The 15,042-nt window shown below is 49.8% G+C and overlaps 1 protein-coding gene across 1 annotated transcript in view; it reads left to right on the top strand.

Moving 5' to 3' along the window:
- The window catches only part of CPLX2 (complexin 2), an 84,888-nt gene that overhangs the window by 20,390 nt on the left and 49,456 nt on the right, over window positions 1-15,042 (top strand). The window lies entirely within an intron of this gene.

The raw sequence follows: 15,042 nt of genomic DNA on the forward strand, positions 1-15,042 counted from the left end.
AAACATATCCTACATTCCTAACAAACCTATGTTTGCTACTGAAATATAACCTACTTTCATAAAAGTACTCACATCATACATTTACACCTCAATGAACTTTCACAAAGTAAACATACCCACGTAACCAGCCCCCAGATCAAGAAACAAACTTCCCAGCTTGCCAGAAAGCCCCTTTTGCTCCTCTCTTCATCGCCCCCTCCCTGAAAAAGAACCACTGTTCTCCACTATTCTAACTTCTAACCTCATCGACTAGTTGGTTTATTTTTGAACATCGCACAAATGAAATCGCGCATTCTTTGGTATTTGGCTTCTTTCACTCATTATGTGTGGCATTCTCTCATGTTATTCATTCCCATGGCTAAATTATATTGCAAATATAATTATATTTGGAATTACATATATTATGTTATAATATTAATACATAACATATTTGACAACACCAAAATGCCTTCATCCATTCTAGTGTTGATGGACATTTGGGTTGTGTTCAACTTGGGACCCGTGAAAAATGGTTCCATTAAGATTCTTGCTTGTGTCTTTGGATGAACATATATACGCATTTCTGTGGGGGTTATGCCAAGGAGTAGAATCAGTGCATTATAGGGGATGTGGGTTCATCTTTAGCAGCTACTGTCAAATGTTTTTTTCCGAAATGGTGGTCCTAATTTACACTCTGCACTGTACTGTATGAAAGGTCTAGAAGCTCCATGGCCTCACCTACATTTGACATTTTCTGTCCTTTCCATTTTAGCCATTCTGGTGAGTGCACAGTGGTGATTTGCATTTCCCTAATGACTAGTGAGGTTGACCACATTTTCATCTGCTTACTGGCCATTTGGACATTCCCTTTCCTGACATGGTTGTTCATGTCCCTGGAAGTTGAGGAACAAGGTGTACACTTTATTTTAGAAAGTCATGTCAGGTGGCCAAGTAGGGTGACTGGGATTGTAGAAGTAGATTCTCTTGAACCTCTGGCTAAAACCAATGGCATCTCACTTAGGCACAGGGCTTCATCTGCTTCCTCTGCCTCTTTAAATTCTTACAGCCTCCTTGAGAGGTCAAAATTGTTACCAACAGGGGCACCTAGGTGGCTCAGTGGGTTAAGCATCTGACTTCAGCTCAAGTCATGATCTCACGGTTCATGAGGTTGAGCCCCACCACGTCGGGCTCTGTGCTGACAGCTCAGAGCCTGGAGCCTGCTTTGGATTCTGTGTCTCCCCCTCTCTTTCTCTCTTTGCCTCTCTCAAGAATAAATAAATGTTAAAACATTGTTTTAATTGTTATCAACATCTCAACACCTCAAAGATGAGGTGACTGGGAAATTACTTGTACAAAGTCTCACAATCGGAGCTAAGTGTAGAGCCCCAGCATGGGGGGCCTCAGCCCTGGGTTTGTTTCCTCGTTAATCTCAGACAGGAGCAGGAAGCCTGGGAAGGAATAGAAGAGAAAGGAACAAAAAGAAAGGTAAAGAAACAGCGCCAAGAACATCTATCGCACTCTTATATTTTATCTCACAAGAGGAGATTCTCCCTCCCTTTCCTCTCTTCCTTCCTCTTCCCTCCCCTCTCCCCACCTCTCCCCAAAAGACCTAGCAGAGGTGAACAGCCATCAGAAGTCTAGTGACCCCCAACCCCATTATTGTGTTGGATGCCCAGTGATGTGAAGGGAGGACTGGGGCCAACCTGAGTTGCCTGACCTGCTACCACTCACTCCGTGGCCCAGAACCAGTCACTTTACCTCCCTGGGTCTTCAACTCTTTGTCTGTTTCAACAGTCCCTTCCTCAGAGCCTTATGGAGAGAAGCCAATGAGCCAGCATGGGGCCTGGTACAAAGCAGCCCCTGGTTTAGTCAGTACATGCTCGTTCCCTCCCTGGCCACGTCCAGGACTGGCGTGGCTCCGTGTCCTGCCTGCAGCCCTGTCCTTTGGCTCTCTCCTCCCTGAGTAGCAGGGCAGCACCCTTTTGTCTCATGCAGCGGACAGCAGGCCCCTAGCGGTTTCGTCACTGCCAGAGAGCAGGTGTGGCAGGGGCAGGAAGAGCACCCCTCCCCCAGGACCTCCCTGCAGCTGCCTGCACTCTGGCCAACAGCCAGATAATTCGCCCCAGAAGGGCCTTTCTCTTCTCAAGGGCTCTCATCTCAGAGCCCAGACGCCTTTATTTTGGGAGACTTGCTTGGTAAAGTGCTCTGTCAAAGCTACCTCCGAGCAACATCCCCACCCCCACCGCACACACACCACACACTGCCATCCTGCCTGATCTTCCATTCATTAATCTACACGGTATTTGGTTAGCATCCCAGGCACCCTGCTAAGCCCTAGGAGACCCACAAGGTCCCTGTCTTTCTGGGGCTTCCCCTGCAGGGTGTGGGGAGGTGGGTAAGAAACAAGCAGATGGATACAAGACATAGGATCATTTTGGGATGGTGCTCAGGGCTATGGATGGTGAAGTCCAAAGCTGTAATGGACCACCCTGTCCCCGAACAGAGTGGAGAAATTTACAGGCCTGCTGCTGGCAGGGGTGTGTCCTCCTCTGGTTTGGGCTCCAAAGTCAGCTCCTAGAGGGAAGGGTCACAGCATAGCTACCACTGGAGAGGAGGTCCCAGGAGGTGGCTGGAGAAGCTTCTAGCTGCCGCTGACCCCCAGCTATCCCGCCCCCTCCTTTCCCTCCCTGCAGAGCCCTGCCAGATCCTTCAGATCCAGCAGCCCTCACAATTGTCTTGTCTCTCCCACCTCCTGAGGCAGCAAGAGGGGTCACAGGAGCTCTTCCTTGACTTACCAGCTACTCCCCACCCATCCCATAGGGTTTGTCCCTCCAACCCTACTGGGTTCTGACCAAGCCACGCCCTTTCCAGATGGGTCCCTTACAAAACACCAGGAGTGGGGTGCCTGGGTGGCTCAGTCGGTTGAGTATCCAACTCTTGATCTCGGCTCAGGTCATGATCCCAGGGTCATGGAATCAAGCCCCGTGTCAGGCTCCTCCACTCAGTGTGAAGCCTGCTTAGGATTCTCTCTCTCTCTCCCTCTGCCCCTCTCCTTGACTCACATGCTGTCTCTCTCCCTCTCTAATACATACATACATACATACATACATACATACATACATACATACATAGAAAAAGAGAGGACAGAGCTCTTCTCTCCTTAAAAAAACAAACAAAAAAAAAAAACAGGGCGCCTGGGTGGCTCAGTCAGTTAAGCATCTAACTTTGGCGCAGGTCATGATCTCACAGTTGGTTCAAGCCCTGCATGGGGCTCTGTGCTGATAGCTCAGAGTCTATAGCCTGCTTCAGATTCTGTGCCTCCCTCTCTCTCTGCCCCTCCCCACCTTGTGCTCTCTCTCTCTCTCTCTCTCAAAAATAAACATTTAAAAACAAACAAACAAAAAACACCAGGAGTAAGGTCATCTGAACCCTAGTTAAGGCTGGCAGACTTCCCCAGATCTCCACCCCCAGAATTCTGTCTCTGGCTCTCCTTCTCAGGCCTCCCCTATCCCTGTCTTTCACCTTCTCACTGACTCATTCTCTTTCTCTGTGCATCTCTCTCTGTCTCTGTGTCTCATCTCAATTTTCCTCCCTCTGTCTCCCTATCACTCTGATTCACATCCTAAATGCACTTCTTATCTAGACGTTAATTTACTTCAAACACTTACTTTAAAAAAATGCATTGAACCCCTACTGGGTGCCAGGCATGGGGCAAGGAGCTTGGGTCTAATCAAAGATGAGTAAAGCATAGACCTCCCTGAAAAGAAGATGAGTCATACACGGAAAGAAGTGAAATGGAGAGGCTGAAAGTGACTGAAGCTATAAAAGAGACGATGGGAGCTCAAGAGTATCAAGGAGGGGGTTTTCTGAGGGCTTCATGGAAGAGGTGACTCTTCAGTCAGATGTTGAAACATGGTCATGCAATGGAATGTGGGCTGACTGTGCAGAGGAAGGTCCTCTCCTGTGGTTGAGTTCTTCAAGTGCCCTCTCCACTCAAAGCTAAATCCTACTCTCCAGCATCCTTCTTGTTTAATCTCCAAAGTACCCTTAATAAAACATGGACTTTGATGTCTTACAGACCTGCATGCGTCCCACAGACTCAACTCTCTGAGCTTTCATTCCACCATCTGTAAACAGTCCTCTAGGGCTGTTGTGAAAATCAAATAAGACAAAGGATGTGAAAATGCTTTCCTACTGTTAATGAGACTCTTTACTCTTAATGAGGGCTCTTTCAACTGCAAGTGACAGAAACCTAACACAAAACGACTTCAAATAAAAAGAAAAGTCTGACATTGCTGGCATCAGGCACACCTGGATCCAGGGGTTTAAATGACTCTATGTCTCTCGATTCTGCTCTCAGGCAGACTCTCTCGCTCAGAGGAGAAACACAGCAACTACTTGTCCACAAGTTGAGCGAGTCTAGTAGCAATAGGATACTGCAACCCTAATGGTGCCAGCAAAGTTCTAGGGTTGAATTTCAGTGGACAGAGCCCTAATCCGTCCCCATAGCCAGTCCTGGGTCACACGCCCACCCTGGAGCTGGTAATAACATGGCCCTCCCACCCAATCCATTAGGGCCATGAGTAGGAAAGGGGTAGGTACTCCCAAAGAGGTGCTGTTACACTGTTACAAGAAGGAATGGGTGGGGGGGTGTCAATCACCTTGGGTAATGAAGACAAGGAACACACAGGGAAAGAAGGTTTACTCTTTCTTATCTCTCAGATCCAAAACAATCTGTCTTCTCCAAAAAGTCTCTGATCCCCCAAGGCTGTGTTGAGTACCCCCTTCTGTTCTCCTGCAGCAACTTATACTTCCCTTATCATACTCATCGCATTTATTCTCATTTTCCATTTACTCATCTGTCTCCTTCACAAGAGAGTATTGGGAGGTCAGATACAGTGCCTGTCTTGCATGTTGTTGTATCCACAATGCTGACAAATGCTAGACACCTAGGAAATGGTGGATGGATGGATGGATGGATGGATGGATGGATGAACGTATGGATGATTAGATGGCTAGATGGGTGAGTGAATGAATGAATGAATGAATGAATGAATGGGTGGATGGATGGATGGATGGATGGATGATTGGATGGCTAGATGGGTGAATGAATGAATGGGTAGATGGATGGATGGATGGATGGTTGAATGGATGGATGATTGGATGGATGGGTGAATGAATGAATGAATGAATGGGTAGATGGATGGATGGATAGATAATGGATGGATGGGTGGATGAATGGTGTGGGAGAAAATTGGTAAGATCAGTTTGGGACATACCAAGCCTAGGCTCCCTGTGAACACACAAACACAGCTATCCCTCAAGCGGCTGACAGGTGGACCTGGAGTTGAGGAGAGAGGTCTGGGCTGGAACCGAGGTTTGGGAGCTATTAGCACGGAGACTATAATAGAGGCCATGGGAACGGATCAAGATCACTAGGGAGGGGGCAAAACTGTATACCCAAGGTCACACATCATGTAAGTGACACTTGAACCCAAGGCTGTGCAATGTCAAAGTCTGATCTCATTCCTTCATTCCAAGGCAACGGGGCCACTACTTGAGGTGGCAGCACACAGTTAATGTCTCTCCTTTCTCCCCACCCTCCCCCTCCTCAAAACACTCAGCCAGAAGGGAGCAGCTGCCTGGGAGGACAGAGAGACAGATTATGTAAACTGTGATTGCCACCCACAGGAGGAGGAGGAGAGTGAATAGGTATTGAAATGCGCTTTCAATAATGCATGTCCTCCCCCGCAGAGGCCTGGGGCTTGGTTGCAGGGAGAAGAGCCTTAAAGGGACCGAGCCTCCTATCCCTAGTGGTGGCACCCACAGACCCCTGGCCACACAGGTCTTCTGTCCACAATTGGAGGGCTCCATGGACATCCACCACAGGGATCTCCAACCTCTCTCCATCAAGGACACCTTTTTTTCCCCCTCCTGGCCCCAATGGATTTGAGTTTTTAAAGATTCTGTTTCCCAAACACACTGCATTTAAGTCATGATTAATTCATTTCCTCCATTTTTTATTAATCAAAGACACTTAACTGCCAGTCAGAGCTTTGATCAGCAAGAGGTAAGCCATGAGGTGATATCACTCCAACCCAAGGCTAAGGAATATGACAACACTGTTAGCCAGGCCCACCTTGCTACTCGAAAATGTCCTCTCTCCCTATCCCCATTCATTACTGTCTTTGGAAGACCCCAGGTTGGGGAACAGTGATCCTGCCCAGCACTCTCATTTCACAGAGAAGAAAACTGCGACCCAGAAAGGTGAATGGACTTGCTTGAGGTCACAGGATTAGTAGGATCTGAAGGCTGAGATCTGACCTCTCCTGTTTCAACTGACTTAGAACTTAATAACATGATAGCTCTGATAGGTCATCCATGGGATCCGAAAGTCCAGAGAAGGACAAGAAAAAAGCCATCAGAGCCAGCACCTTCACTGCACCTTTACTATGAGCCAGATGCAGTAGATATATTCTCCCACTTTGTTCTCACACAAGGGCCATGAGAGGTGGGACTGTCATTCCCATTGAGCATATGAGGAAACTGAGCATCAGAGAGGCTTTGTGGGTTACATAATCCACTGGGCCAGAAAGTGGAGGACCAGGATTCCAGCAGGCTTGCCAAGAGCACCAAAAGCACACTCCTTTCACCTCTCTGGCCTGGCTGGAATGAAAGTGAGGTGGTCATGTAGACCAGATTTGAAGTTTTGCTCACCACTTACTAGCTGTGTGAATTTCACTAATGATCTCACCTCTCAGAACCTCCAGTCCCTCACCTGGGGAATGGGGATAGCACCTTGTTCCTTGAGTGATCATGAAGGGTAAGGAGAGATGATGGGGTTCAGGCACCCAGCACAGGTTGTAGGGATGGCACCTTCTCCCTCTCGTCTCCCCTCTCCTTGTTAAAAAGACTCCAAGCTGGCAGAAGCCAGGATGAGAGATTTGATTGCTTATGTCTTTGGGGATCTCCTGGGCTGGGGATAAGGAAAACATTGCCGTGTTCTCCCTCTGTTATTAATTAAAGGGACTGTCCTCTCCTGGTCCAGTAATTCTAAGACAAGAGCCAAGGGTTGGATGAGGCTCTCCCTCCAGCAGGGATGTGCTCCTGGTCATCACCATCTGCTTCCACATCTGGTTTTGTTGGCATTGGGACCAGGATGCCTTGAAAATTCCCACAGCCCTCCTGGAAACTCATTTCCTCAAGGCAGCCTAATGAGGGTGGTATGGAAATCTCAACTCCCAGCAACTAGAGAAGGTGACCTCCTAGACTTGCCACAGTTGCTCCTCTGGACACGTAGAGGTTGAATAACTGACTTTGTGGTCCCCATTTCCCCTGGAAGTGGTTTTAAATGAATAAGTACCAAAAATTAAAAAAAAAAAAAAACAAAAAAAAAAACTCGGCAAGTGAGATGGAGCATTAAGCAATTTCCTGGACACAATGCAGTGAATCAGAGGTCTGTGAGGCACCTTGTGTCAGGCACCGGCTAAGTGCCGAGGACTCCCAATGAATGGGGCCTGGCTCTGCCCTCAAGGAGCTCCCAGTGCCGAGGGTAGAAATGGACACAAAGACACAGGCTAGGACCACTGGGCAATTGGGAGACTGTGATGGAGCGATGTGGAGGGTGCTATGGGAATGCAGGGGAGGGTAGGACTGACTGAGTGGGGAGAGAATCATGAGGAGGCTTCACAGAAGATGCACTTATATGCTGAAGGTGGTGAGAAAAAGCCATTTCAGATAGTGGGACAGGTGGAAAGACAGGACCCTGTGATAGCATTTTAAGGAGGGTGAATGGATTGAATTTGGTGGCTGATAGGGTGTGTGGATGAGAGAGAGGAAGGAATCTCCACATGCTTTTTGGGCCCTACCTGCCCCTCTACTCTGTGTGGGTGGGAAGACAGAATGCACTGATAAGCAGCCCCACCCAGGTTCCCAGGGAAACATGGAGAGGGAGAGCTTCCTATCAGCACTCTCCCTCAATACTGAAGAACTTTGCCTCTTGTACTCTCCTACCTGTCAACATACTGTCAGTTGCAAGTGAAAGAAACTCAACTCTAAGCGTCTTTAGCAAGAGGGACAATTTATTGGCATAGTGATGAAAGGTTCAAGGATGATTGGTTTCCCCCACAGCTCAAATGAGGAGAGCAAACCTCAGTTTCTCTCCACGTCTTTGCTTTGCTTTCCTGTGTTGGTTTCATGTTCAGGCAAGTTCTTTTCTGACAGTGGCTCCTGAAGCTCCAGACTTAGATCCCGCTAGCTTAGCAACCTGCCACAAAAGGAGGCTTTCCCGCAGCTCCAGCAGAAATTCCAGAACTGAGTCTCATTGGCCTTTCTTGGGTCACATGCGCATCCCTGAGCCAATTGTATGTCCAGAGGACTGCACTGATTGGTAAAACCCTAGTCATGTGCCCTCTTGGATCCCCAGGCTGGGAGCTCAGTACACAAGCCTAAACCACATGGAAGGAGACTGGGGGAGGAGCAGTTCTCCCAAAGGAAACTGGGTGCCATTATTAAAAAAGCAAGATGGATGCTTGGAATGCAAAACCACGAGCTATCCTTTCCATCTCCTTCCCACAGTAGCCTGGGGCTGTCCAGAATGGCTGTCATTCCTTCCAGTGTTTAACATCCATACCACGGTCTTAAACCCAGGACCGCTTAACATACCTCTAAGACTCAAGAGGTGAATGAGCAGGGAGAGGCACTTGACCTTTTGTACATTCAAAATAACAACAAACTGAACCTGTTCGTTTGTGTACTCATTCATCTCCTGTGTGTCCTAGCCAGCTCTGGCTGCTGTGAGTGATAGAAAGACCCAGACTCTGCCCCCGAGGGATTCACGGTCAGTAGAATCTATTTTAGGAATAATTCTCTGATAATTAAGTAGAGTCAGACTTACTCTCCAAAAAAATACATTTCACTGCATATTTTTTTCTGGCACTCAGATGCTTTTATTTGCTTTTAGATTAACTGCCTCCCATGAAAAATCACAAATTGAAAAGGCCTTTAAAATTTCCCTTTTACCTCTGAGTCAATTTTGTCTTCACTAATAAAAATTCCTAATTGCTATTACAGTTATTGAACATTCTCATTGAGGCAGCCTCTGGTGTTTTCATGATTTATTCTTTGGAAATCTGAATCTGAGTCCTGAGAAGGTATGGTGGTGCCTTCACCAACCAAGAGGGCGAGGGTCCGGAATCTGTTCTGTTAGAACAGGGAGCTGCGAAATTGGGAGTCCTGACAGCAGATGATTCGGGGCGTGCGATCTCTGATGGTGAATATCTACCTGTAGAAGCGATGCATACTGATCCTGAGGGCCTAGGTTGGAATGCTTGGGAGTAGGTTTTCAGTTCAATGTGAGTGGGGAATGTCCAAGGACCAGAGCTGTTACAAATTAATAAGCTGCCACAAAATACGGTAAGCTTCTCGTCCCAGCAGGTGTATAAGCACAGACTCTTAGCAGGGAGGTTAGACCAAATGATTTCAGCCTCTTCCATCCAAGAGATTCCTGAACCGTGGGTTGTAGCTCTGGCTCAGTCACAATCTTGCTGCGTGAACAAGTCACTGTCTTCTTTGGGTAAGCCCTGTCCCTCTCTGAGTCGCAGTGACCTAGATAACCCTGTAGCTCCTACTTTTTCTAAATGCCTCTCCTCAGGCATTCACGCCTGCCTCTGCACACTCAGATGATTTCTGTCCCATGCATGTTTCAAGGCTCCCATCCCTAAGTGAAGCAGCCCCGAAAACCTGCAGGTGTGAGGCATCTTCTGTTCCTAGAGACACTGTGATTCACAGCCATGGGGATGCCTCCCCCATCTGACAGGTGGAGACAGTGAGGTCTAGGGAAAGAAACCAGCCACCAAGACAAGATGCACCCACACGCACCTGGTTGGGCCCCTCGCACTGCATCATCTCCCTGCCCTGGGACTGGCCCACATCCACAGATGATCTTGGGAACTGGCCTCGCCTCACCAGGTCGGGCAAAGGGCAGCAAAGGCAGATGCAGATACCAACATCAAGGAGGTAGAAAGTGTGCTTCCCATGGATCTTTCCAAGGGCGGCCTTAGGCTTCTCTCATTTGATTTTTACAACAGCCCTGCAAGGGAGGGATTACCACTCCAAGTCAGGGACCTGAAGCCCAGAGAGGCTGGTGAAGGTCTGAAGCCAGCCAGCAAGTAAATACTGGAGAGGGCACTGGGCCAGGTCCACCTGCCCACACCGGGGCCCCTCCCCATGATGCTCAGAAGCTCACCTTCCGGCAAGAGGCATCAACTCCTTCTAGGAGGGTGCCCTTTGGCCAGGACAGTTGGCTGGAGCCAGATCAGACCTTCCAGTCCCTCTGTCGGTGTTTGCCGGAGGACAGAGAGGATTGGGTGGGCCCGGAGTCCTACCTGCCCCCTGAACCCTGCTGGAGTTTTTGGAGAGACCGCACTGCTTCCAGGTCTTAATCTGGGTGGGGATAATGCCTTCTGGCTGTACACAGGCTGACAGAAGCATCTTCCACCACCACACCCCCCGCCCCCCCCCGCACCGGTCCCCTGAGACATGATGACAGAGGTCCCACTCTAGAGTGGAAGCAACAAGAGGCTGTATCCTGTGCACAAAGGCACACAGTCAGAAAGTCTCAGAGCCAAGGAGGAGGCCTAGATCCTTAACATCCTGGCCGTGACTGCCCAGAACTCGCACCAACTTAGCCCAGGGCCTGCGGCCACAGGCTTCACAGATGGAAGGTTCAGCCGGCAATGCGCTTGTCAGCCCTGGGCGCCACCCGCCGCCAGCTTCCCCATCCCAGAGCTGTTCTGAAGCCTCATTTCTGCACCATCAAAGGTGCTGAGGTAGTACCATGTCACTGCCTGGTGGCCCCTATGACCCCCCCACCACCACCACCATGCGTGCACACGCACACACACGTGTGCACACACATACAGCTGCATCCCATACTATACTCTCTGGGGTTTCCAATACAGAAATACACAATTCCTGGTTATCCAGGAGAGAGGCACTATGGGCAGAGGAGGCCAGGAAAGAAGGACAATAAGGGAGAGCAGGCCTGGGGATGCCCATGTGAGCCAGGGCCCTCCTTATTTAGGGGGCGGGGGGGTGGGGGAGACCCACAGCCAAACAGGAGACAGACGTCTGCACCTACCTTCTGTGGCTTAATTTTCACAACTCACGAGAAAGAAAGAGGGGATTAGCCCCATTTTTCAATTGAAAACAATGATGCTCAGAGACATAAAGCAACTTGTCCCAGGTTACACAGCCAGGGAGTGGCACAGCCCACGTATAAACCACTAATAGGTCATGCTGCCTCCAGGAGGTGCGTGATGCCCCCACCCAGGATGGCTGAGCCAGCAGCTCTCCTCTGGGAGCGGAAGCTTCCGCCGGGAAGCAATCCCCCTACCCCCGACCTGCCTCAACCATGCAAACACCTTAGGTGTCTTCCTCCTTGCCGCAGGTTACATGGCACCACCAGGGAGTCTGGGCGGCGCTGGTGGTCTCCTGGGGAGACCCTTGCACACAGCTCCATGGGCAAGCAAGGAACAAGCAAAATCCAATCTCTGGAGTCCTTATTCCCCAGAGCTTTCCTGGAAGCAGCAGGAAGCTATTTTTAAAAGCGGCATCTGCGGGCAGTAACCTGGGAGATGAGTCCCCAGCCCAGTCCTCACCCCTACAGGCCGAGGGCAAGTTCACCCTGCTCACCTCTCGGCCCCGAGGCCAAGCAGCTATTCTGCCCAGCCCAAGCCTAGGAGAGAGGCCAAAGAGACATGTCACCTGCCAGGGCAGAGATACGTGTCCACCTCAAGTCACCCCCACTGCGGCAGCTTGGATCCCCAAAGGGAACGTGTGTGCTTGTGCTCATACTCCTGCAGGTACCAGTGAGACTGTGTATCTGTGTGAGTATTGAAAAGTCAAGTCTCATGTATCTGGGGGGATGTGTGTGTACAGCAGCCCGAATGTCTCCATATCCCGTGCAAGCATGACATTTAGGCCATTGTGCGTCTCTGGGTCTCTGAAAGTCAGTATATTGATGTGAATCTCTGTGTGTATGTGTGTGTGCGTGTATCTGGGTAGGCTCTGTCTGTTCTTGCGCGTAGGTGTGTGTACACGTGCGTGTTTACGTGTGTCTATCGGTCTCTGAGAAGCCCAGGAGATAAATGAATAGAACTTTAGAAGGAGGAGGAACACCAGCTAGCTCTCGAGGACAGTCTCTTCTGTCCCCAGTCCTCTAGTCACAGAAGGAGAAGTCAAAGCCCAGAGAGGGGAAGGGACTTACCCAGGGTCGGGCAGTGGCAGAGAGAACTGGAACCCAGTGTGCTTCCTGGCTGTCAGAGCCGCCCTTCTACACAGTCACCCCACACAAACTCCACTTCCAAGGCCAGCAGCTGCAACCTCCGGGGCGCCATGCAAGCAAGGGCCAGCTGGGCCTGTCATCTCCACTGGGCTTTGAATTGGCTGCTGAGAAGGAGGAAGTATCCAGACACAAGTGCTTCTGTTCTGGGCTCTGAGTAGAACATTCATTAGTTCAACAGACCTTTGCTGGGGAAGAGAATGAGCTGAGCCTACTGGTTGCAGAGTCCCAGAGCCATGGAGATCCTGAGACAGGCCAGACATGGTCCCTGCCCTCAGGGAACCCACAGGCAGGCAGGAGGTCAGTCAGGTAAACCAAGAACTATGACCTGGGATTAAAAGTGCACAACAGAGGCATGAACAGAATCCTTTTTTTTTTTTTTTAAGTTTTTATGCATTTATTGATTCAGAGAGATAGTAAATGTGCACACACGTGTGAGCAGGGGAGGGACAGAGAGAGAGGGAGAGAGAGAGTCCTAAGCAGGCTCCAGCACTGTCAGTGCAGAGCCCGACTGGGGGCTCAAACTCATGAACTGTGAGATCATGACCTGAGCTGAAACCAAGAGCCAGATGCTTAATGACTGAGCCACCCAGGCGCCCCATGTACAGAATCCCAAAGGGCATCGGCCCAGAGGGTAAAACAGAGCTACTGAGAAGGTGGCATTTCAATTGAGATTTAAGAGACAGATAAGTACGTCAGACATGGAAGCCAAAGGGAATTGCAAGCTGGGGCACAGCTCATGCAAAGGCATCTTCCCCACTTCCTGATAGTTTGTTCTAGGAAAATCTAGCTCCTTCCTGGTCTACCGTTAACACCCTGCTTAGTCTTCCTTTCATACCTGTTGTCTGTGCTCCTGTTTTCCCACCATTTGGAATTTACCCATCCCTTCAGCAAATGTGTCCTAGAGACCAAAATGGTACCTGGCCCCAAAAGTGGTATAGGAGATACAGATGGCAATCAAGCATTGTCTCTATCTGAGAGCGGGAGATGGTAGTAGTTAATAGTCAACCACCCATGGCTCCTTATGTTCTGTGTGCCTGGCCCTGCGCTCAGTGCCATGAGAGATGAGGAGACTCTTGAGTGCCCTGCTTTGCAGGCACACATCCTCACAACACAGAAAGGTAGGTCCTGGTTGCCTCGTTTCCAGGAAAGTTGAGGCTCAGAGAGATGAACTAACTTATTAAGAGTGAAGCCAGGTCTGTGGGACTCAAGTCCAGGTTCTTTCTACTGGGCTCGGCTGCCTCCCTGCACAATCAGAAACGTGGGCTTTGGAAACTGCCATTTTTACTGTTCTTTTGCCTGTTGCTGTCTTTTTACTGGGCTCCTAAGCTTTCAGTTATGCTCCTTCTGGAAATGTCAGCTTAGCTGGAAGGCCCTAGACAGCAGGAGGCGTGTTTGCCCTTGGGCTCAAAGAAGGTAGGGTCAAACTGCCCCTCTCTGAGGAGCCAGTGTGGACCCAGCAGGTTGGAGTCTGAGTGTGGAGGGACTGGGGACACAGTCCCCATGGCTGGACCCCTCAGTCTTCCACACCTTCCAGAAAAGCACCTCTGACCCAAACTCTTCACTGCTCAGACCAACAGAAGGAAGCGTGTGCTGAGAAGATCCAGTGAGGCCACACACATGAAACCTTTAGCACTCTGCTTGCCCCAGAGGAAGCCCTCTTTAGCCTCAGCTAAGAAAAAATGACCATGCTACATTGCATGTCAGCTATAACATGAGGTTTCTGAAATCTCGCTTATGACTGAATCTCCACAATCCACCCCATGATTAGGAATTGCCACCTCCAGTTTACAGATGAGAAGCATTGCATACTACAGATGTGGATATGAGGAAGACAGTCCTTGCTCTCAAAGAAGCAGAGTCAAGAAACATGAACACACAGTGAGCCTCTAAGGCATTTAAGTCTGTGATTAAAAAGAAGCGTGGCAGGGAAAGTGGGACTCCTTTCCTATATAGAGAGTCAGGGAAGGCTTCCTGGAGGAGGGGGCATCTAAGCTGAGACCTGAGAACGAGTCAAAGGTAGGCAGGCAAATGGAAACAGGAAGAAATGGCAAGCCAGGGAAGAAAGCTTTGAGCCCAAAGCCCAAACCCCACTCCGTGAGCTCTTAGAAACCTTGGTTTCATACGTGCATTAGGTCAGTGTGTTGGGGAAAGCTTTGGCAGCAAGGATCTGGCGTGGGGACGGGAGGCTGGGGAGGGGATAGCTGAACCCACATCCACAGTCCGTTGGTCCCCAGACAGGAGGGAACTCTCTCTGCCCACTCCTGCCATAGTCAGGCCCTGCTTTGGAAACCCTGCCCAGACCTTGGGCTGGGCCACTGCCTGCCTTCTGCTGTCCAGTCCAGTTTCCCTGCCCCCTGTCTCTTTTCCTGGGAAGCTGTGGACCCATCTAACCTGGGAGCCCAGGCTTCTGCAGGGCACGTGGCTCCAGCCCCCATCATGGCCCAACACCCCTTTCTCTCAGTGGCTACAGTTTCAGCACAAGATTTCACTTAGGGGTAAATGCTAAAACATTTTTCAAATAGCATCTCAGCATGTGACTGAGAGGAAGGGGAGTCACTGGATTTGGAGTCAGGGAGACCCACCTTGGCATGCCAGCTCTGTCACTTGCACAGCTTGGCAAGTCCCTGTGCTTCTCTGGGCCTCAGTGTCCCCATAAATATATAATCGAGTGATGCCACCAACAGCACAGAATTATGGTGGAGACTCAAATGAGACAA

This window comes from Panthera pardus, unplaced genomic scaffold (genome assembly GCF_024362965.1).
Source record: "Panthera pardus isolate Hobbes unplaced genomic scaffold, ASM2436296v1 HiC_scaffold_2, whole genome shotgun sequence".
NCBI classification, from domain to species: domain Eukaryota; kingdom Metazoa; phylum Chordata; class Mammalia; order Carnivora; family Felidae; genus Panthera; species Panthera pardus.